The 22,403-nt window shown below is 38.1% G+C and overlaps 1 non-coding gene across 1 annotated transcript; it reads right to left on the bottom strand.

Moving 5' to 3' along the window:
* Positions 1-506: 506 nt before the first annotated feature.
* Positions 507-638, bottom strand: LOC138394951 (small nucleolar RNA SNORA33). Its single transcript, XR_011235459.1, has one exon. It is a non-coding gene; the product is annotated as a small nucleolar RNA SNORA33 (small nucleolar RNA).
* Between the last annotated feature and the right edge of the window lie 21,765 nt (positions 639-22,403).

A 22,403-nucleotide genomic window follows, 5' to 3' on the forward strand; every position in this document is an offset into this window, starting at 1 on the left:
GTTTTCTGTCTACCGGCTCTTGCTCACTCAAGAGAGAGGTGTTGAAGTCTCTACCTATAATTGGGGATTGGTCTATTTCTCCATTTTCTTCTGTCAGTTTTTGCTTCATGCATTTTGAAGCTCTGTTGTTATGTGCTTCATAATATCTAGGATTTCAAAACATTTAGAATTGCTTTATCTTCTTGCTTCAATGACCCATTTATCATAATGTGATATTCCTCTTTATCCTTGGTAATATTCCTTCTTCTGAAGTCTACCGTATCTGATATTAATATAGCCCCTCCAACCTTCCTTTGATTAGTGTGTCTGCATCTTTTAGTTTTGATCCTTTTACTTTTAACATGTCTATTTCTTTATATTTAAAATGGGCTTTTTGTACATAGCATGTAGTTGGATCTGACTTTTTTATCCAATATAACAATGTCTGTCTTTTAATTGATGTGTTTAGACCATGTGTGTTCTTTCATTTTTTAAAAAAATGTTTTTAATTTTTAATTTTTTAGAACTGTTATAGCCATTTCCAGGGCCCTTAAAAGACTTCGATGTCCTTAGAGCTTGTAACATGGCTTTACTTATTGCTAGCTTTTAAAAAATTTCTGCAGAAACACTTTCAGGTGAGCATATTCATTGGCTAGCTTAGACTGTTTGTATTTAATGTCATAATGCTATGATTGAATTTAAATCTACCATCTGTCATTCACAAATCCAAACTTCTTCACAACCTTAAGCTCCCCTCTTAGGATTGAGTGCTAATTTATGGTTAGTAGACCTTTCTGGAAGATCACACAGTCATTATCTCTATCCCTAGCTTTTCTCAACTCCATGCCCTGAGAGAACTTTGCTGATTTCAGGGAAAGCAAAATGAAAACCAATTTGGGAAATATATCATTTTGTACTCTCTTACTGTGACACTCTGGCTTGGATCGGAGAACTCAGAATGTAAATCAGATCTACTCCACCCACACTTTCTTCTTCCTGCACATGTCCGCCCACAGACCAAGCAACAGCAGCCAGTGAGAACTGGGTGATGTACACCCAGTGGCATGCTGGAGCCTGCTCATACCTACTGGTGAGAACCAATTATTAACTTTTCAAAAATTTCTCCAGCTGGCTTTTAAACACAGTCATTATTAAAACTTAATATACACATAACTTTATAATGAAATTATCTTAAAAACAAAAATGGTGCTCAAAACTCATTACTTCCTGATTATTTTACCTCATTTTGCTATTATTTATGCTCTTAAGGTTACTAATGTCTGTTGTATCTGTATGGTGGAAATCTTTATAATGATATGGTACTGCTCATCTCTTCCCAAATCTGTGTTCAGTGGTATCCCATTGGTAGCTTGACATTGGCCATGGTAGAAGTCTTTACACCATGGAAATCAGTATAAATTATTGTTTTGTTTTGTTGATTTTCTAGACCAGGGGTCAGCAGACTCTTTCCATAGAGAGCCAGATAGTATTTTAGGTTTTGTGAGCCATATGCTGTCTCTGCTTCTTTGGTTGTTAGATCTCAGGCTATACAAAAACAGGCCACAGGTTGGCTCTGGCTCACGGGCTAGACTTTGGCAGCCTCTGGTCTAGACTTCAGAAAGTAACAGGGAAAATACTAATAATACAGATTAAACTCAAAACTCATACTGGTACCCCTGAAGGAAACCATCAAAGGATTACAGCAGATTTTGGCAGGTGACTATGACCATCTCCCAGAACAGGACTTCTACATGGGGGGGACCCACTGAAGAAGCAGTGGCGAGATAGCTGAGAAGCTGGCTGAAGAGCATTCGTTGTGAGGGGTCCTTTTGGCAAACCAAGCACTCATCCTTCATGCTGTCCCTCTCCTTTAACTCCAATCCAAAAAGCTTCAGGCCACAGAAGAGCCTTGATTGAAGACATTATGTTTTGTCTGAAGAGTACTTAAGGTTTCCAATAAAATGTATACCCCTCAGAAAAATACATTAAAGGCAGTGCCACACACAACCAGGGGGACTATGGGAAACCCAAAGCAACTAACATGGCAATTCACTGATGAAGAGTTACAGATGTGTCTTGTACAGGGTACGAGACCGCTTGGAAACAGCCAACAGACGAGCCTTAACTCACATTGGACTTTCTAATTAGAGAGTCAAAAAGCTCTAAAACTTGGTGGAATTTTTTTTTTGTTTTATTTGTTTTGTTTTCTAAACAAATTATAGCTTATAAAGAACAAGTTTGCCTTCTAGTACAATGTCAACCCTAGAAGAACAGGCAAACACCTGAAGTTTTATTTGAATCCCGTAACAGCCAGTGTTGGCCTTAGAGAGTCCCTATGTAGTCTGTCTTGGTTCTGGTTGAGAACAGGCTCCACACCAGAATCTGAATTACTGCAATGCCCAGCGGGACCAGGCAAATCAAACCAAACATAGCATCGTGAAGATCTGGAAGTATACTGGGGGGAGGGGGGAAAGATATAAAACATAGTTAGTTTTTCCAGTGGCTTCTTATTTACTCAAAGCTATTTCATGAAGCATTTCAGAAAAGTTTTATCTATGAACCCATTAAAAAAGTAAAAGAAATTTTATCATATAACTTCGATTTTTTTCAAATAATCTCTACCTCTTAGTTGCTCATACCGGAGAAGGCTGATATGTAAACCTGTGATCGCACAGCCTGGTAAAACGTGCTCCAGCTACAACAGAGGACTGAGGGCCAAGGTAAGAGCACAGATCATGGACATGCACATGTGCACGCTCATAATACCTAAGTCTTGATGAATCTTTAAGTTAAGACAAAAAGTCTTAAAATTACCATCCCACAGGTTTTAAACAAAGTATAGGATTTGGGCATTCCTTTCTAGTACTAAACTTACTTCCATTCAACACACTTAGTGGTTACAAGAGGAAACCAGTGTTAATAATATTCAGAGGTGATAATATCAGACATGGTCTGATTTTCTGTGAAGAACTTTCATTAAGACCAAAGATTGCTACAGTTCTCAATGACATTCCTGATAGATATTTTTCATTTAAATCATGTACAGTACAGAGGAGTTCCTGATTACTCAGATGCTGATTATCTTGTCTGCAGCCTCTTTTTGGTCACCTAGATTATCTAAAACAGCACCTCATTCATTCGGCCAATTGAAGAAAAATTTGAAAAAGTCAAACTATGTAAGAAGAGGAGGGAGTTTGCTACATTTTCCTGCTAAACCCAATCACCATTACCAGAACCTAAGTGTCATTCATTCATTTAAAAACTAAGTACTGTGAGATTAGTAATGTGCAGGGCACTGGGCTGAAAACTGGGTATTCAGTGGAAGGCAAAACTGATAGAGTCCACACACCTGAGGTTACCTGGTAGCACAGGAGACAGATCTTAATCAAATAATCATAAATGAGTTTGATTTACATATGATTACACAGGATGACTGTAAAGAATGCTACAATGGAAGAGCTCAAGGTATTAGATGAGAGCTCATTGTCACAGGGTCTGCCTACTCTCAGCCAGTGAGTCCGGGTAAGGCTCCCTGGAAGAAACGGTATTTGAGCTGAGTTCCGAAGCCTACGTAGGCATTAACTAGAATCACATGCAACACCTCCAACCATCACTACCTCCTCCTCTAAAAGCTGTAGCTGGGAATGTCCTTGGTGCTCTGGACCAGACTATAGTTGACTATATTTGCCTCCCACCTGCTGCTCCTCATGATCACCCTTCACCTTGAGTCCTACTCCGCCCAAGACGTGATTATTACCTACCCACGCTCTCCTCTTCTGTTGCTGCTTTCTGGGCTCTGAGATAACCACAGAGGCCAGGGTCATAGGCTGGGCCACCCCCCACACAGTGACTGCAGCCTCTGGGGCTGGCAGAAGCACGGACGGTGCTGTCAGGGTGTGGTGACACTTCTATACCACCCGAATTATCTATGGAAAGCCTCATTTCTAGGGGCATATGGTGTTTTGTCTTCCCAGCACTTCTTCCTTCAAGAAAACTCCTCTCCCCCTTCCTTAGTAAGCCCACCTCAGTCCTTGAGACTTGGTGGAGCCCGACTGTCCCACTCCCACTGCCAAGGTCAAGCGCACGTCCAGACCTAGTCAGAGGACTCCACGATTCAGGGTACAACTGCTGCCTCAGTGACGGGCCTGTGACTCACGCAGTACCTTTCACAGTCCACCCGGGGACTTTTTCTGTGCTACTGGAACAAAAATGCATGTTTCCTCACAATCTCGGGCTGTTAGGTCCCCATAAACCTGGAGTTATCTTGCTGCCCTGTGGTAAAAGCTTGTACCTGACACAGAAAGTTCGAGATCCAGTTCTGCCTGACTTTTCAGTTGCCTAAGCTGCTATGTTCCTTTTTTGTTTAAGTTGGCCTAGCTTGGATTTCTGTCACTTGCAGCCATGGTGGTTTGAATAATGTACCTTTCCAATGGGTACTTGTGCCCAAATTTCCATGAATTGGCTGCCTCTGACCACTCTAGGGAAAGAATTCAGTGATTTCTAATTGACTGCTACCGATAAAGACAAAGGAGGTTTGAAATAGCTGAGCACAGATTTTTGACAACGACAGGGCAAGGTCACGATTGTACTTTTGAACTTGATGTTGCAGGTGCTCGCAAGCATGACGCTTCTCTCGCTGACACTGTTCGCTGATTGGAACCATGAGACAGACTAGATGGGAGAACCGGACCAACAATGGGCTCAAGATGCCCAAAAGGTAACGGAAACCCAAGTTCCGCGCTTTGAAGTGGCATAAATCACACATGCCTCAAACACAAAAAAGAAAGGAAGTGGCCTGATCAGGACCTTTAAAAAGGGGGGAAAGCCCACAGCGCCATGGCCACGAGCGGCCAGGCACAGAATTATTACAACGTGTTCAGAAACCCGGTGTGTCATGAGAAGATTGGTTTCTGCTTGGCTGCGGCACCTCCGTGCTTTTTGTCTGAGTGTTGGGTTAGCGGCGGGAGTCCATTATCCTCCAGTGCTCTGTAGTTATAACAGATTCCAGTTTCAGAAATGTCAAGGAATTGGATTCCACCTGCCGGTAGTTCTCTCTGGGAGATTTTCTATCTCTGAGACAGAATTGTCTTTTTCTCCTTTTTCCGTGGGGAGAGGGCATGGGTAACACCTGTGACAATCTGCAGAGGCAAAGCCTTGCATGACCACACTGACAACCCCGCAGAGAGAAAGCCTTAGGCTGGAAGTTCAAAGGCAGTCAGGGGAATGAACGTTTAAATGAATAAGGCAGTTTGATAACTACCATGTTGTGGTCCAAGACCCAACACTTTCAGGCTTATGTTGTTGTTACTGAAATTTTAATCTTTTTTTTTTTTTTGAGACCGGGTCTGATTCTGTTGCCTGGACTAAAGTGCAGTGGTGTCATCATAGCTCACTGCAGTCTCAAACTCCTGGGCTTAAGGGATCCTCCTGCCTCAGGCTCCAGAGTATCTGGGACTACAGGCATGTGCCAACATTTCCGGCTCACTGCTCCTTTCTTAAGATTTCCTCTGTTGGCCGGGCGCGGTGGCTCACGCCTGTAATCCTAGCACTCTGGGAGGCCGAGGTGGGCGGATCGTTTGAGCTCAGGAGTTCAAGATCAGCCTGAGCAAGAGCGAGACCCCATCTCTACTAAAAATAGAAAGAAATTATATGGACAGCTAAAAAATATATATATATATAGAAAAAAATAGCCGGGCATGGTGGTGCATGCCTGTAGTCCCAGCTACTCGGGAGGCTGAGACAGGAGGATCGCTTGAGCCTAGGAGTTTGAGGTTGCTGTGAGCTAGGCTGACGCCACGGCACTCACTCTAGCCTGGGCAACAGAGTGAGACTCTGTCTCAAAAAAAAAAAAAAAAGATTTCCTCTGTCACCTAAAATGTTATTCCAAGCAGGGAGAGATGCTCATGACTTTAGAGAATTTCTTTTCCTCTCTCACATTATATCCACCCCACTGCGATATGAATGAATCTATTGACGACTAGCTAGGCTATTATGCCTTTGGAATGTCTTCACCTCTCATTTCCAACCTGTTTAACAACATTTTTGAATGAATCTCTGGTAGAAAAATAATTCTGAAGTCCTGCTTATGCTCTCATTCAACAAATATTTATTGCACACCTACTGTTCTATGTACTTTGGATACAGAATAAAAAAATCCACAATGATCCTTCCATTCAACAGAGCTTACTTTCTAGTGGAGGCAAAGAGACAGTAAACAAATACATTTAATATCATCTTCTTATAATGATAACAATTGTACCTCTGCTCACGGAAAAAAATTTTGCACCCAATTTTCTCTTACTATCTTCTACTTTCAAAAGAAAAAATATCTACCTGCAGGTAATAAACTTGTAAAACATTACTGTCTGGTGCCCTTTACGTCATTTTCTTAGCTTACACCTGCCAACCCATTTGTAAATTCGGCCCTGTGTGGTAAAGGGGGCCATACAAATTATCATACTCTCACCTCTAATCCTATCATCTTTAGGACCCTCCACATCACAAAATTAAAGCAAAGTCTAACTCCTTTCCACTCTCCTTTTCCTCTATCAATAGCAACTCAAAAAAGTATGAAATGAATAATGTTGCAGCGTGATGGCATCCGTGAAACAACTTCATGGCCATTTGCATAAGAACAGACAATTCTGGCAGTGGAGTTGCTACCCAGATCTGTCAGTGAGCACCCCTGCAGAGAAAAGGGGAGCTCAGGATTGATAAGGCCAAAGAAACCTAAATAAGGTTTACGTGGCAATGTGGTCTCTTTTGAATTAGGATCAGGGAAACTTGAGTCCACATGAACTGCTGCTACCTCAAGAATAGGAAGAAAATTTCTCCTTTCTAGGGTCAGCCTGATGAGTGCCTTTTCAGAATAGTGGCATAACATGTATTGCAGGAGACTTACTATGTGCCTGGTCCTGTGTTGTGGTCAGCTTGGGCTGCCATAACAAAATAGCACAGATTGGGTGGCTTAAATAACAGTAATGTATTTTCTTATAGTTCTGGAGGCTGGAAGTTCAAGATCAGGGTCCCAGCATGGTTGGGTTCTGGTAAGGGATCTCTTCCTGGGTTGCAGACAGGAACTCTGTGTATTTTCTGCTCAATTTTGTTGTGAACCTAAAATAGCTCTAAAAAATACAGTCTATTAAACCAACCAACCCATCCTTTACTATTAATACTTCGCCATCACCATTCCTCTTATAGTGAAATCAAAGTAATAAACAAGGCTGCAAGGCCCTGCACGATCTGCCCTCCCTCCACATCCCTTCTCTATTTTACTTATTTCATTTCTTGTCTGCCTCCCTCCCACTAGAATGGAAGCTCTGTGTGGACAGAGATGTCTGTCCTGTTCACTGCTGTCACTCACTGCCATATCATGGGGCCTAGCACTTGCTAGGCTCTCGGTAACATTTGTTGAATGAATACATGAATAGCTTATCGAGAGTTCACTTGTGCTTCCAGATATTTGCCAAGCTGTTTTCTTTACTTGGAATGACATTTTCCATGTGCAGGAGGGAAATCCAAGTCAGCCTCCAAAACTCAGCTCAAAGACCCCCTTTTCTGAGAAGTGTTCCCTGACCCTTGGCAGACAGAAGTAGCAATTTCTTCTCTGAATTACCCCAGTGTCCCATTATACCTCTGGTGGGGCCCTTATCACAGTTTGTTGCAATCTGTAGGGCCCCTTAGAAGCTCTTATTCATCTTGTATTCCCCATACCTTTGTACCTGGCATATAATAGCAGGCCCTCAAAAACATTTGTAAAATGAAATAATGAATGAATGACTTGGATAAAACAATCAATATGTAGCTTAGTGTGAATTATATAGACATACATAGTATGTACGTAATCTAAACAATGTACTTAAAGATACTCCTATTGAAGTCCGTTTAACATTAACACGTTTTATTGTAGCTTGTTTGGGATATATGAGTTAATGGCTAATAATATCCAAAGTCCAAGATAGTTGCTTAGTGATTAATGTAAAAGGCTGAGTTTGCTTTCATATTTCTTTTACATTATTTCAAAGGTTTTTTACTTTACCTGCTGTTTGGGTTCCCATATCCATGCTGGTTTAGCCTAGAGAGTATCATCATGGGAGCCAAAGACTGAGCAGGTTTGGTAAACAAAGCATTGATGCCAAAAACCACGGAGGGAAGGGATGACCTGTAACAGACAAAAATAGCATGGGTGTATATCACACACAAATTACATGTGTGCATATGTTTGTTTGTATATGTGTATGTATATATGTATTTGTAAATATGTGTCAAGAACCTTTTTGTCCATGAAGTCTTCCTTGATCCTAAGCAGACAATAGAAATATTAATAGTATAGTATTATAAAATATTAACCCTTTAGTTGTTAGGGGTTATAAAACTAAAAAACTAACTTTTTTTTTTTTTTTTAGATAGTCTTGCGCTGTTGACTACAGGCGCAAGCCACCACACCCAGCTAATTTGTCTATTTTTAGTAAAGACGGGGTATCTCCCACTGGGCCAAGAACCTAACTCTTAAATGAAGAAACTAAGATTCAAAGAGAAGACATGAGAGTTATTTGTGCCTTGTACTGTAGTATGTGTTGTAATTATTTCACTTAAACCCCACGTCAATCCTATGGGAAGGACATCACCACCCCTGTTTTCGAGATGGGAAAACAGACTAACTTGTCCACATTTACACAACTGGTAAATGGTAGAGCTGGGATTCGTGCCTCAATTTTTCTGCCCAAATTTCATTACTTTAATGTATTCATTAAATAGAGTTCATTAAATAGTAATCCTGCCATATAATTTTTAAAATAATCATGTCATATAAAAGAAATCAAGTACATTGAATAAACTGATGTCTTATCATATTTCAACTAATGATGGAAATCTTGCAACTGAGGAGGCAAAAAAAAAAGACAAAAGGGAGGAGAAGAAAGAAAAAGAAAAAGGGGGAAAAAGAAAAGAAAGAAAGGGAAGGCAAGGTCAAGGAATTAGAGGACTGGGCTCAAGCCATCCTCCTGCCTCAGCCTCCCAAGTAGCTGGGACTCCAGGTGTGTATCACCATGCCTGGCTGATTTTTCTATTTTTCATAGAGATGGGGGGCTCTTGCTAAGTTGCTCAGGCTGGTCTTAAGTTCCTGGCCTCAAGCAATCTTCCCACTCCAGCTTCCCAAAGTGCTGAGATTACTGTGCCCCAGCCTGGACCTTGTTTTTTAATTTTAATTCTTTCAATGTCACAGAGTAAAGGTCATCTTGCCTTATTGTCCTGTGTAATAATGGATATGCAATATGTAGAACATAAAGCTAACTGAGACTTCACTTCGGTTTCTTAGATATTGGCTATGTGAACCCGAGGAATAAAAACTTATGATTTCCTTTCAGAAATGGGGAAAAGTTGCCTAGGGCTAACAAATATGAATATCTTATTATAATCTACTCCCTGGTTCCCAATGATGCCTTTTACAATTGTCTTTCAGATACGTGATTTGTAGCAGCAATGTAACTGAGATATGGGAACTCGTGCCTACATGTGATATTTCTGTGGCTAATGTTTGAATAAATATACTTACTGCCAATTGAACTTTAGTAAATCTACATCAACCATGTCAGCTAGTGGCAGGTTAAACAAGGAAAAAGAAGCTCGCAGAATCATCCTAGAAAATAATTTAAAATATAGGTATGAATATTTTAAAACTGGGAGGCAGAGCTTTTTGAAAAAAAAATCAGATGAAAGTTGTTGACATTTGGCTCACAAGAATAAAAAGGAAATAATATACTATAAAAGTAAAGACATATTAGGCATATATTAATACTCCTATCCCCTCAAATATTACATATCTATGAGCATATAACTCTCTTTTAAAAATGAAGTAACTACTTTCACTTGGGATTTTTAAAAATGGATTTTATGCTTTTTCCTCATTCCCAAATGACTACCTGCTCATTTAATCTGCTTAAATTATGAATAAATTCTAAAGAATAGAACATGCCAGAGAAATGCATCAGACACCTTTCTCTTGATATCAAGAATAGGATAAGTTAAGAACTGGAAAAGGGCATATAATATTTTAATTATGATAAGACAAAAAAATTAGGGGGATGATTTAAGTTAAAAAAAGGCAAATAAAAATTTTTATTCTAAAAGTTACCACAAAACATCATTGTAAATATTATATAGCCAGAGCCACTCTTACATACTTATAAAATAGTTATCCATTGGTGTTCTAATGCCTTAAAGTCTCATATACAGATTCAATCCTCTGGGTCCATTACTACACTCTCTACTACCAATTTGGTCAAAATGTAAATAAACCCTCATGAAAATTTTCTCAAATTATTCCAGCAGGGACCTAAAATAGAATTTATTAATTCATCCACTCAAAACACATTTTCTAAGGACTATTTGCAAGAATTCTAACGACTAACTATTGGCAAGAACTGAAGTAGGTAATGGGTCACAGTGATAAGAAACTAGACTTATGCACAATAAACTCAGTCTAGTGGGGACCACAGACAATCACAAGTAGAGAGGCATAAGCACTGCAGCAGAGATAAGCTTTGGGCATTGGGGTCATGTAGGAGGAGCACTAATCCAGATAAGGAAATCAAGGAAGGCCTCCCACAGAAGCACATACTCAAGCTGTGGCCTAAGAAACACTGAGAGAGAGCCAAGCAGGAAATGGGGAAGAGCTTTCCAGGCACAAGGAACTGCATCTGCTAAACACGGAGGTGTTTGAACCCGGAGCTGCAAAGTCCTTCTGTATGGCAGAGAGTGCAGAATAAGTGGATGAGTAACAGGAAATGAGGATGAAGAGGGAAAGAAGATCTACATAACAGAGAACATCACATGTCATCATTTGGATATATCCTGAAAGCAATGAGAAGCCACTTAAGACTGTTAAGCAAAGGAATGACATGTCATTCTAGAAGCAATATGGGAGAAGGGGTTGGAGGGACTGCAGAGTAGAGACAAGGGGACCACAGAGGAGGTCATATAAGTCCATGTAAGAGAATGAGGACCTGAGCTGCAGGAATGGCAATGGGACAGAGAAGGCATGGATTCAGGACACATTAGGAAGATAAGAGGGCTAATAATTGGTAGTGCGTTGGATGTAGGTGTCAAAGAAGAGAGTGAAGGCAAAGACAACTCCTCAGTCCCTGACCTGGGCAACTAGAGAGATGGCAGAACCATTTCACAAGGTGGTAAACAATGGCAAAAGAGCAGATTTGGGGGGTGAGATCCTTGATTTGAACATTCTGGGTTTGAGATGTCCGTGGCAGGGGAGGAGTGGGTGCTTGGGGAGGAGGAGGAGGAGAGAAGTTGCAGGAATAGAAGGAAGAGTTGAAGGAGGAACAGAAGCTCAGCCTCTTTTATACCTGGCAGCAGGATTTACTAAATCTTGCACTTTAATAGGTTAAAAAAAGGAACTTTACTCCAAAATTCAGTGTATGAAACTTCTTTTAAAAAGCAAGCTGGTAGGTAACTTTCAGACAATTTGGCAGAGAGGTACAAGGACTCTGCCTAGGAATGAATATTAAATTCAGTTCAGATCAAAGATGTTTTACCACTTGAGTGAATGGCAAGACACAGTGTAATTTTAAGATTGGAACTGGCATTTACTTACATGATGAAAGTGAGATAAAGAGCGAAACAGTAATAGTATTGCCGTCCCAGAAGTAGCATGACAATGGAAGCTGTTCCTTCTAGGTAGAAAGAAATTAAGATAATCTTATAGTAACCAGACTTCTTCAGCCAGGACAGACTGGTGAGTACAAGGCACTGAAATGGAAACAGAATGGCATTGTGTTAAGATGGAAACCTGTGCATTATGCTTGCTTACTCTTGCTGATGACAAAATAAATGTTCTCGTTACACAATAAATTTGCTTTTGAATTATAGTATCAGTTGAAACACACAACTAATGTTATCTTGGTTAGAAATGGTATTATCCATATATGTCAAAAAATTCACTATGGATAGTAACTTCTATAAATAACAAAGAAATAGCAATTATTTCCTATGAAACAAATTAAAAAAAACAGGAAATTGTTTCCTAATTTTTTATTTTCATGCTGACATAAAGAGATTTTATTAAAACCTGACCATATGAAAGAATCCGCCAGTTAGAAACAAACAGCATCGCTTTATGGTAATGTGAAAGGTCCAACTCAAATCTAAAATAAATCCAAATTTAACCCCCAAAATTTAACTCCCAAAATTTGGGGTTAAAGCTCAGAATTCACCTAGCACATGGTGGTGAAACAAATATTTGTTGAATAAATGTATAAATAAATATCTCATCCCTACTCTCATAGGTCTGAAATGCACTTTTTACCCTAAAATCAAGCATCCGAAGTACATAATAGTTTACAATTTTATTTATATTTCTTCTGGTTCCTGTGTACTGCCTTACCTTATAGATTTTTAACCATTCCAATAGATTCATGTTAAAAGCTAAGACTGGATTTTTTTTTTTTTCCTGCATTGCTTACTACCAATGAAAAAAACTCATTGTTCTAGGCTGAAAAGTTTTTGCTAAATACACACATATACATTAATAGAGATCAGAAGGTAATCTTTGTCAGCAATAAAAAAGCACATTGTTTAGCCCTGAAAAGTTTTCACTAATCAAATGTATTTACATTACAAATAAGAAGAGAATTTCAAATAATATAAGTGGAATACAAATATTCTTTAATAAACATAAGGGCTTTTTTCCCCTGACTGATTTTTGTCCTTCTCTACTTTCAAGGAACAAGAGCTCATTTTCTGGGTTGTAAAAACAATGGCTCAGCGATTGATACAGTGCAAAGCATTTCTTAGAGTTCTACAAGAGAAAGTACATAAAACACCCCAGCAAGTCCAGGCATGGAGGCTCATGGCCTATAATCCCAGCACTTCGAGGCCAGGAGTTCAAGACCAGCCTAGGCAACATAGCAAGACTCCCCGTGTCTATGAAAAAAATTTTTTTTAAATTAGCTGAGCATGGTGACACACACCTGTAGTCACAGCTACTTGGGAGGCTGAGGCAGGACAATCACTTGAGCTAGGAGTTCAAGGCTGCATTGACCTATGATTGAGCCACTGTACTCCAGCCTGGGTGACAGAAATAGACCCTGTCTCTAAAAAATAAACAAACATAAAAAAAAAAAGAAACACCCCAGCAAGTACAATTATATTCTTAAATAGAATTATAATATTATAAAGTAACACATTTCCACATGTTGACATGAAGCTGCTTCTTCTCGATCTCTAATACATAAATACACAAAATAAAAGAAGTTAATAACATAAGAAATGTGTGGCAGAGTAGCAAGTGCAAGATTTGAAATCAGATGTCCCTAGGTTTGAATTCCAGCTTTGTCACTTTTATCAGCTATGTGTTCGCAAATTACTTTACCTGAGGGGCATTTCCCCACCAACTAACTCTCTCTCTCTCTCTCTCTCTCTCTCCCTCCTTCTCTCTTATCTAGCACCATACTCAACATATAGGGTACTCAATAATTGTTAGCTGTGTTTTTTGTGTCCGATATATAAGAAGATATAAGCCAATGATGAGTAGTATTACAAAAATCATGAGAAAAAAAAGAAGAGAAAGACTGCTTTTTCTTTTACTAAAATAAAGCCTCTACAAACTGAGGATTGTGGCTCCCCGTTCAACAGTGAGTCCCAGCGTAAGTGTTGGCAAACCTACACCAAAAGAGTCTAAATCAAAACAGAGAGAGCCCGGATAGCTCAGTCGGTAGAGCATCAGACTTTTAAATCAAAACAGAGAGATGAAGGCAGTACTGTGCTTGCAGTGAAAGTCTAATAAACATCTGCTGTATTGAATTAGTTGTACGTAATAAGAACTAACATTTCTAGAGTGTTTATTTAATGCCAGGAAACATTTTAAGTACTTTGGATGTTTTAATTCATTTAATCTTCATAGTATTAACTATTCCATTGGGTAGGTACTGTTTTGATTCTCATTTTGTAGATGAGGAAACTAAGAGGTTGAGTAACTTAGAGTCACACAGCTAGAAAGCGTGGAGTCAGACTCCTCCTGGGCAGACTTCAGAGCCTTTCTCTTAACTCAGCTACTATTCTGCTTCTACGAGGGGAGTCAAATGTGGAAAAGTGACAGACCTATTAAAAACAGTTACTGGAGAGAAAGAGCGCTTGTCCATTCTTTTCTCCTTTCGTTTATTCAACTCCCCCCCAAAAAAACCCACTGAAAAGACAGCCTGAGAAAATGAAAATATATTATAGTAGGTTCTCACCCTTCATTACTATACCTGATCATTACAGTGTTAAAGAGACTTAGCCAAATTAAACAACAATAACAAAAGATTCCAATGAGCTGTCATTTTTTTACAATGATGATTTATGCAAGTGTTACTTCTCTGGAAATTAAGAATAAATTTAAAGCAACTTTGGGTTTCCATTTTATAATGACTTTTTATTGAGATCAACAGAAATTCATGTTCTTGTGAGGACTTGAGAAAAAGGGCTGTTGAAATCTTTTGGTCATACTTCTCTTAACATTTAATAACCAAGAGAGACTAAGAGAAAATATTTACTGAACATATATCTGACAAAAGATACATATCTAGAACTCCTACAAATCAGTAATACAAAGATGGATGATTCAATTAAAAAATAGACAAAAGATTTGAATAATTCACCAAAAAGATACACGGATGGCAAGTGAGCACATAAAAAGATACTCAACATCACTAGTAATCATTAGGAAAACATAAATCAAAACTACAATATGATATTATATACTTTACCTAAGGGTAAAGTATATAATTATATTATATTATTATAATTATTATAATATATTATATATTATACTAGCATGGCTAACATGAAAAAGATCAATCATATCAAGTGTTGGTAAGAATATGGAGAAACTAGAACATTTATACACTACCGGTAGGAATGTAAAATGGTACAGCCATTTTGGTATCTGTTATCTCAAAATGTGAAACATGGAGTCACCATATGACACAGTTATTCCATTCCTACATGTACACCAAAAAGAATGAAAATATACATCTCTGCAAAACTTGTACATTAATGTTCATAGCATCATTACTCATTAATAGCCAAGAAGTAGAAACAACCCAAATGTCCATCAACTGATGAACAGATAAACAAAATATGTTATATCCATTCAATGGAATATCATCAGGTCATAAAATGGAATGAAGTACTCGTACATGGTACAACATGGATGAACTTTAAAAACGTGCCAAGTCTACATCAAATTATGTCTAATGTTTAAGAAAACATGCTAAGTGAAAGAAGCCAGTCACAAAAGACCACATATCATATGATTCCATTTATATGAAAGTCCAGAATAAGTAAATCCATAGAAACAGAAGGTAGATTAGTGGTTATCAGGGGTTGAGGGGAGAGTGGAGATTGACTGGTTCTTTTTAGGGTGATGAAAATGTTCCAAAATCGATTGTGGTGCTGGTTGTACAACTCTGTGATTATATTAAAATACATTGGATTTTATGCTTTGAGTGAATTGTATGGCACATTAATCATATCTCAACAAGGCTGTTTTTAAAAATCTATCTACTCTCTTTTCTTACATAAGAGTATAACAAACTTTACTTGGAGAAGAGGAGAAACTATAAGCAAGTACTGTACACTGTACGTAATTTAAAGTAAGAAGGTATATACAGCCCAGAATCTGATAGCAAGTAACAAGCACAGACAGGAACATGAGCAGCTTCCCATTGTGGGTGTTTGAACTAGGAGCAAACAGCTTGATGAACCTCAAATTGCTCTGAAAGGAGAGCATTGTTTTATCATGCACGCACCTAGGACTATATTGATAAACCAAAATGAAATTTCATTTGATATACTCTGCTAAATGAATGATGTAAGCACAGTGCATTTTAGAGAGAGAATTTTAAAGTGTGTGGTCGTAAAGGCAGATGCCTCTGCACCTCCCTTTTTTCATCTGTAAAGATAAGAATCTCTCCCTTGAAGGTTATTGTGAGCATTACATGAGGCAATGTATACAGTGTGCTTGGCACAGCAAGCACTCAATAATTGTGAGTTATCATTATTATGGTACACACAGTAACCATAGAGACCTTGGGATAGACTTTCAGAAAGGCAAATTCTATCCTATATTCTTTGCTTAAGGAATTGTGGCAACACTTAAAACATTTTAGAACCATTTCTACCTTAAATGATTTAAATATTTTTGAAAGTTGGTAAACAGCAAAAACTAGTCTATCTAGAACAACTTATTCCCTAAAAAGTATAGGTACCATGTTTTACTTATCATTTAATTGTGAAAATGGGAAAATCCATATTATAGGCTAGATTAAGTCATATTTTTATTTTTATTTTTTAGAGACAGGGTCTCACTATGTTGCCCAGTTTGGACTTGAACTCCTGCGCTCAAGTAAGCCTCCTGCCGCAGCCTCTTGAGTAGCTGGGACTACAATTGTGTGCCACCATGCCCTACTCAAGTCATATTTTTAAAGGATATATTTAGGTTAAGGGGGGGAAATACATCAGCTCTCCAAATTGTATAAAAAACAGCAGGCCAGTACATTTTTTTGAAGAACATGCCCTCTACAATAATGGTCATGACCATGGAATTTTAATAATGCTCTGGAATTCCAGGACTCAGGCTTTTAGCCAAGTGTTTTGAAACCTGGCTCCAAGAATTCTTGATTGAGTAAACTTTTCTTCTATGTAACATTAACAGAAATCTTAAATGCCTGAATAAAGCAAAACTATTAATACAGTTCACATGAAGCTGCTTATTTTCTTCCATAGCTCTCTGCTGAGGCTTAAATGAAAAAGCTTAGGTGAACAAAATCCAAAAGTTGAAACTTTCACTAGGTTCTCTTTTCTTTTTTCCTTTCGTTTCTTTTTTTTCCATTATGTTTCTGTTGAATCTTGTTTAATATCTGGAGTTCTGAATCTTTGGGTCTCTTACTACATGTGTGTCATTTTATTCCAAGCTATTGATAAAATCAGGTTTCTAATTTCCTCACCCAGGTAAGAGTTAAATCTCTAATCCCTGCAGGAGGAATACATGAAGAATTATCACATACCTGTGAGCAAATAAAGCCTGCCCCGTACATGAGGCTCCTTATGGAAGAAGAAAGAGCATCCCTGGGAATGAGACTGTCTGCAAAGATCATCATGAAGTTGTTGAAGAAGGTTAAATGAAAGACTTGGAAGAAATTCATTATCAGAAAGAGGTAAAAGTTCTTCTGGGACAAGATTTGTCTCGTGGCTAAGACGACAGTGGTCCAGGCGAGATCTTCTTCACTTTCCAAGAGAAGGTTTTCCTTGGGGCTTCTTTTAGGTTCAAAATGTCTCATGTCATACATGCCAGCATAAAGGCTGGCAGCAGCAAGAAAGGCAATGACAATAGCAACTGCCTGAAAATAGGGCAAAATTTCCATGTTATTAGAGATGAGGTCACAGAAAAGGATACTGGTGGATGCTACCAGTGATGCCACTTGGTTAATTTTAATAAGCTGAAGCCTACTTCCGTGTCTAGTGAAAATCTCTGCAAACAGTGCACATTGGGCTTGTTGAACACAGGTGAGTGTGCTATCAAAAGCACATAATGATACCACCAGGTGCAGTCCACTAAGCCAGTCACCTTCTTGATAGTATTTCCAAGGGAACCAAGGAAGCAGGAAGGCTATTGCATACAAAGGGGCGCAACACAAGATAGAAACATGACGACTTGAGCAGCATTCAGCCTTAGAGTTGTCGTGAAAATACCCAATCAGGTTATTAAGAACATTCCAGATCATAAAAATTATCTAGGGAGAAAAAACACACAGGATTATTTCAATGTATTAGTATAAACTACTCCATGCATACAAAATATGCATATAAAATAAAAATGACCCCTGAATTATTTTTCACTCATGTGAAGTAACCAAAGCTGATCAGTACAAAAGCTCACTGTTTTCAGAAGTAGCTGAAATATTAATAACAGCTAATACTACTCAAAAGCCAATGTGCATTCACATTGTGTTCAGACATGGTATAAGTGCTTATGTGCATGATTTTATCAAATCCTTAAAAACAACCCTATAAGACAGCTACTATTGGCCGGGCGTGGTGGCTCACAGCTGTAATCCTAGCACTCTGGGAGGCCGAGGTGGGTGGATTGTTTGAGCTCAGGAGCTGGAGACCAGCCTGAGCAAGAGCAAGACCCTATCTCTACTAAAAATAGAAAGAAATTATATGGACAACTAAAAATATATATAGAAAAAAGTAGCCAAGCATGGTGGCACATGCCTGTAGTCCCAACTACTTGGGAGGCTGAGGCAGGAGGATTGCTTGAGCCCAGATGTTTGAAGTTGCTGTGAGCTAGGCTGACGCCATGGCTCTCTAGCCCGGGCAACAGAGTTGAGACTCTGTCTCAAAAAAAAAAGAAAAAAAAAAAAAAAGACAGGTACTATCATTACCTCTCACTTTACAAATGAGAAAACTAGGGCCAGAGAAGTTAAGCAACTTGCCTAGCTAATAAACAACAGAGCCAGGGTCCGTGCTTTCAATCGTTATGCTAGAGTCTAGCCAGCAGCTAGACTGCCTCTTAACAGTGGCACGCAGGGTCATGCCTTTGCAAAGAGTGATGGCCTGTTTACACAAAGGCATTGTTTTACATAATTTCATTAGGAAAAGCTAAATATCAATGTTTATCGTCTCAAAATGGATCTAATAAGTATGTTATTGGTGGTAATAAATGGCTAACATTATAAAATATGAGAGTTTTAAAACCATGAACTCTATCCAGCCTGACCTAATTGGTCATGAGTTACGATACAATTTGTGAACACTATGGGCCTTTTCAAGGATATAAATATCTTAATAATATTACTGATTGTTCCTATGTAATTTTCCAGATAACCAAAGCTTATCCTTTAAACTCTAAAGCCTTTATGTTTTCAGTGGCAATCTTTTAGAAGATCTTTCTTTGCCCTCAAGCAGAGAAACCTGGGCATGAATAACTTTTTCTGATAATTCTTTCAGCTGTGTTGAAGAAGCAGCTCTTTGGCAAATTACAACAATACACAACTGTGAAGGAGGAGAAGGTCTGACCTACGTGAAAGGACAGTAAACATTCCATCTCACCTGGGCTTGATAAAAGGCCATATCCGAAATCTTGTACAGATGTAGAAAAAGTTTCACATAGTAGAAACTGAAGACAGAGTTTAGCATTTCAGTCCCTAATGTTATCATAGAGTATGCCCAAGCGATGGGTTGCATATTTAAAAGTGTCATATTCCATGCAGAGGAACTCTTCTTTCCTTTGTTTAAAAAAAAAAAAAGTTAAATTCACTGTTTGCATACAATAGCTGGTGGGTGGCAAAATTCTACTGGACATTAGTTAATTTTAGTTAATTAAGAGTCCAAAACTACTCTCTGTGGATATGTCACCAGATTTAACACTTTCTTTAATCATTCAATCAATATGTTTTTGAGATATTGCCAGGAACCCTAATTTGCATGGAGTGTGACTCTACTTATATTTTTATTATCTCTTCTAACTTATAAAGTGGGATTTATCCAACAGTTTGGACAAGCTTAACTAGTGGTCAGGGAGATGGGTTTATGGTATTATTATCCTCTCTATTTGGGAGGGTGCAACAGAAAAAGAACAAAGTGACAGCCTTTTGCTAAGGTCAGAGAGAAGATACAGAAGCAAGCCCTTCATCTTACTATAAAGTCCATTCAGTAGTACAGACTTGCATTTGAAGATTTAGTCTTGATCTTCTCCTGACAGACAATGTAGCTTTGACCCAAAGGATATATCTAAGATGGGTATAAAAATAACACATTCTGATCCTTGCTCTGATGTACAGGCCCCTCTTAAATCTAACCCATTGTCTTACCTTTTGATTTTCACAATTGGAAAACAAGAAAAGGCTACCCAAGCAAGAAGTAGGCATAGAGTTATCTTCCTTCTAATCTTGAGTATAGTTTTACGAGAACACTATGATCTTCCTGTTTTATCTCTGGCTTACTGGAATATTTGACCAGGTCTCCACAATCTTAATCAGAAAACAGACAAATATGTAAATAACTCGAGGGATGTCATTTGCTTGGATAATCCTTGGGCCTCTGCTTTAACTTTGTAGACTCAGGAACAGAATTAAGCAGACACTTCAGTCTATATTGCCAAATTTCTTAGGGAAAGGGAGGGCAAGTCAGAAAGAGGAAGTAGGCATTTGGTTCAGATTATCAAATTATTTAAAGTCCCTAAGCTTCACTTTGCACCGGGGAGACCCAAGAATGATTCTAATTCTCTGAGTGGTAGGGCCCTAAAATTATCAAAAGGGGTTATCAAACCCATTTGCATAGCAAGCACTGTCTGTAGACTGAATAAAGAATATTTTGCCTACATGTTTACTTGCATTCTTAAAATGTTTGTAGATTCTGCTGTAATGATCAAATACAAATACGATTTTTTTTTTGTCATAATGCAGTTCTCAAACACTTGAAAAGTACAAGTACTATTGTGAGGAGGTCAGCCAACATTTTTGGCTTTAAAAGGTAATTCTCAGATTTGAAAAAGCTGGGAAGTACTGGTAAAGATCTCTAGGGAGTTTCTTTTGGCTTACGTGAGAATGAAGACTGAGGTTAGAGGTCGCTTTGTTACTAAGATGGTCAAAAACAAGGGAGTCGATAGAACCAAAAGCTAAGATACAAATTTAGCCTACAAAAATCTAGGCACTCTTTGTTTTTTCCTTAGCTTTATTTCGGGCATGCTAAAACAAGAAGCATGCCACACCCTTCTAAACTGATCTATCATTAAGTCAGAAGGTAAGTATTCATAAACTCAAAATTCTGAAAGGGTCATAAGCTGCCTGATTTGAATTGAAAATTTTTTTCAAAGAATTTAAGTTAAGTACCCAGCCTGTCTGAAACATAAGAATATAAGGTTTTAAGAGCATTATGCAAAACTCTGTAGTCTGAACTCTTTGTTTTTATATATTGAGAGGAGGAAGTAAAAATCTTCCTTATAATTCCTTCTGCAAAAGAAGTTATCAATATTTTGCTTTCTGTTACTGTCATCATAGTAAATACTAATTTTTATAAGTATCAAACTGAAAATCATCACTTATAACTTTTTTAAAGCCACCACTACTATCTAAAAACTCTCCTTACATGAATTGATTATAGCAAAAAAACTCAAAAGAACAAGTGCATTGTATCTTTACAACCAAAGACAAAGAATTTCTAAAGCTGGATCATCTTCATCACAAAATGTTTTATATAGACTTTAAAAGTCGCAAAATGATGTAGTGATTAGGCTGGGCAAGTGCACTAAATAGTAATGAATTATTAAATGAATGCCCCAAATCCTCCTTTTGGAATCAACTTGGGTAGCTATTTACTAACCTACTACAAAACCAAATAATATCAATGTCACCGAAGAGGCTACTTATTATTGCTTCTAAGCTATGACTAAGTAGACTTTAAAAGAATAACGGTGATCCCTCCAAATTTAGCGCGGAAAACTAGCACTACTTTTTCAATGCAATTTTTGTTTAAGATTTTCCGGGGGGTGGTGGGGGGAAGTTTCCTTAAATAGTGTCCTTAAGAAGAACCCGATAACACACCAAAGGGCATAAAAGCTTGTGGGGTGTGTTGTTTGGTTGTTATTTGAAACTATCAATAACTTTAATTCTCCAGATGGATTTTTCTTTTTTTTCTTTCTTTCTTCCTTCCTTCCTTCCTTCTAGAAAGTTCCAATACACTTTTTCCATTTGGAGTTAGAATGAGCTTCTGTTTGCCATGGAGCAAACAGCCAGCACTTTCAACCTTCCAGATCAGTGATGATCATGCAGTCAGGTGCATGATTTTGGCCCTTGAGCTTCCACAAATCACTATTAGCAAACCCTAAACCCAATTTTCTCTCTTTTCAAAGGGCTCTATCTGTAGTGATTTGGATAGTTGGTTTTAAATGATTTTATTTTGACTCTGGACTAATATCTCTACCTGAATATTAACAACTAGCGTAATGGAGGATTTATAGGAGACCTAGCTTTCTTCTTAATCTAACAATAAAAAGCAGATCAGTAACATTTTGCCTTTTAGTATATCTGGATTCAGAAGAAAGGGATTTGTGAAATTACCATTCCTCTTTTATTATTACTTTCTAGCACTGTGATTCCTTCTACATTTTTTGGTTGGTATCCTACAGAAAGAGCCTTCTTTTCTCTCCCATTTATTTATGTATACTAGTATGGATTCATGGATTCTTCCTTTATTCGATGGGTTATAATCCATTATTATCATTTATTTTGATGCTCATATTTGTCCCCAAGGGTACCTGCACTTTAACCACTATCAGTAACAATGACACAGCTTTACATTTAAAAAGGGCACAAAATACTTCTTCGTAGTGTTTCTCTTTGATCCTGCTAACTCTGTGAGCAAGGCAA

The sequence above is a fragment of the Eulemur rufifrons genome, chromosome 14 (genome assembly GCF_041146395.1).
Source record: "Eulemur rufifrons isolate Redbay chromosome 14, OSU_ERuf_1, whole genome shotgun sequence".
NCBI classification, from domain to species: domain Eukaryota; kingdom Metazoa; phylum Chordata; class Mammalia; order Primates; family Lemuridae; genus Eulemur; species Eulemur rufifrons.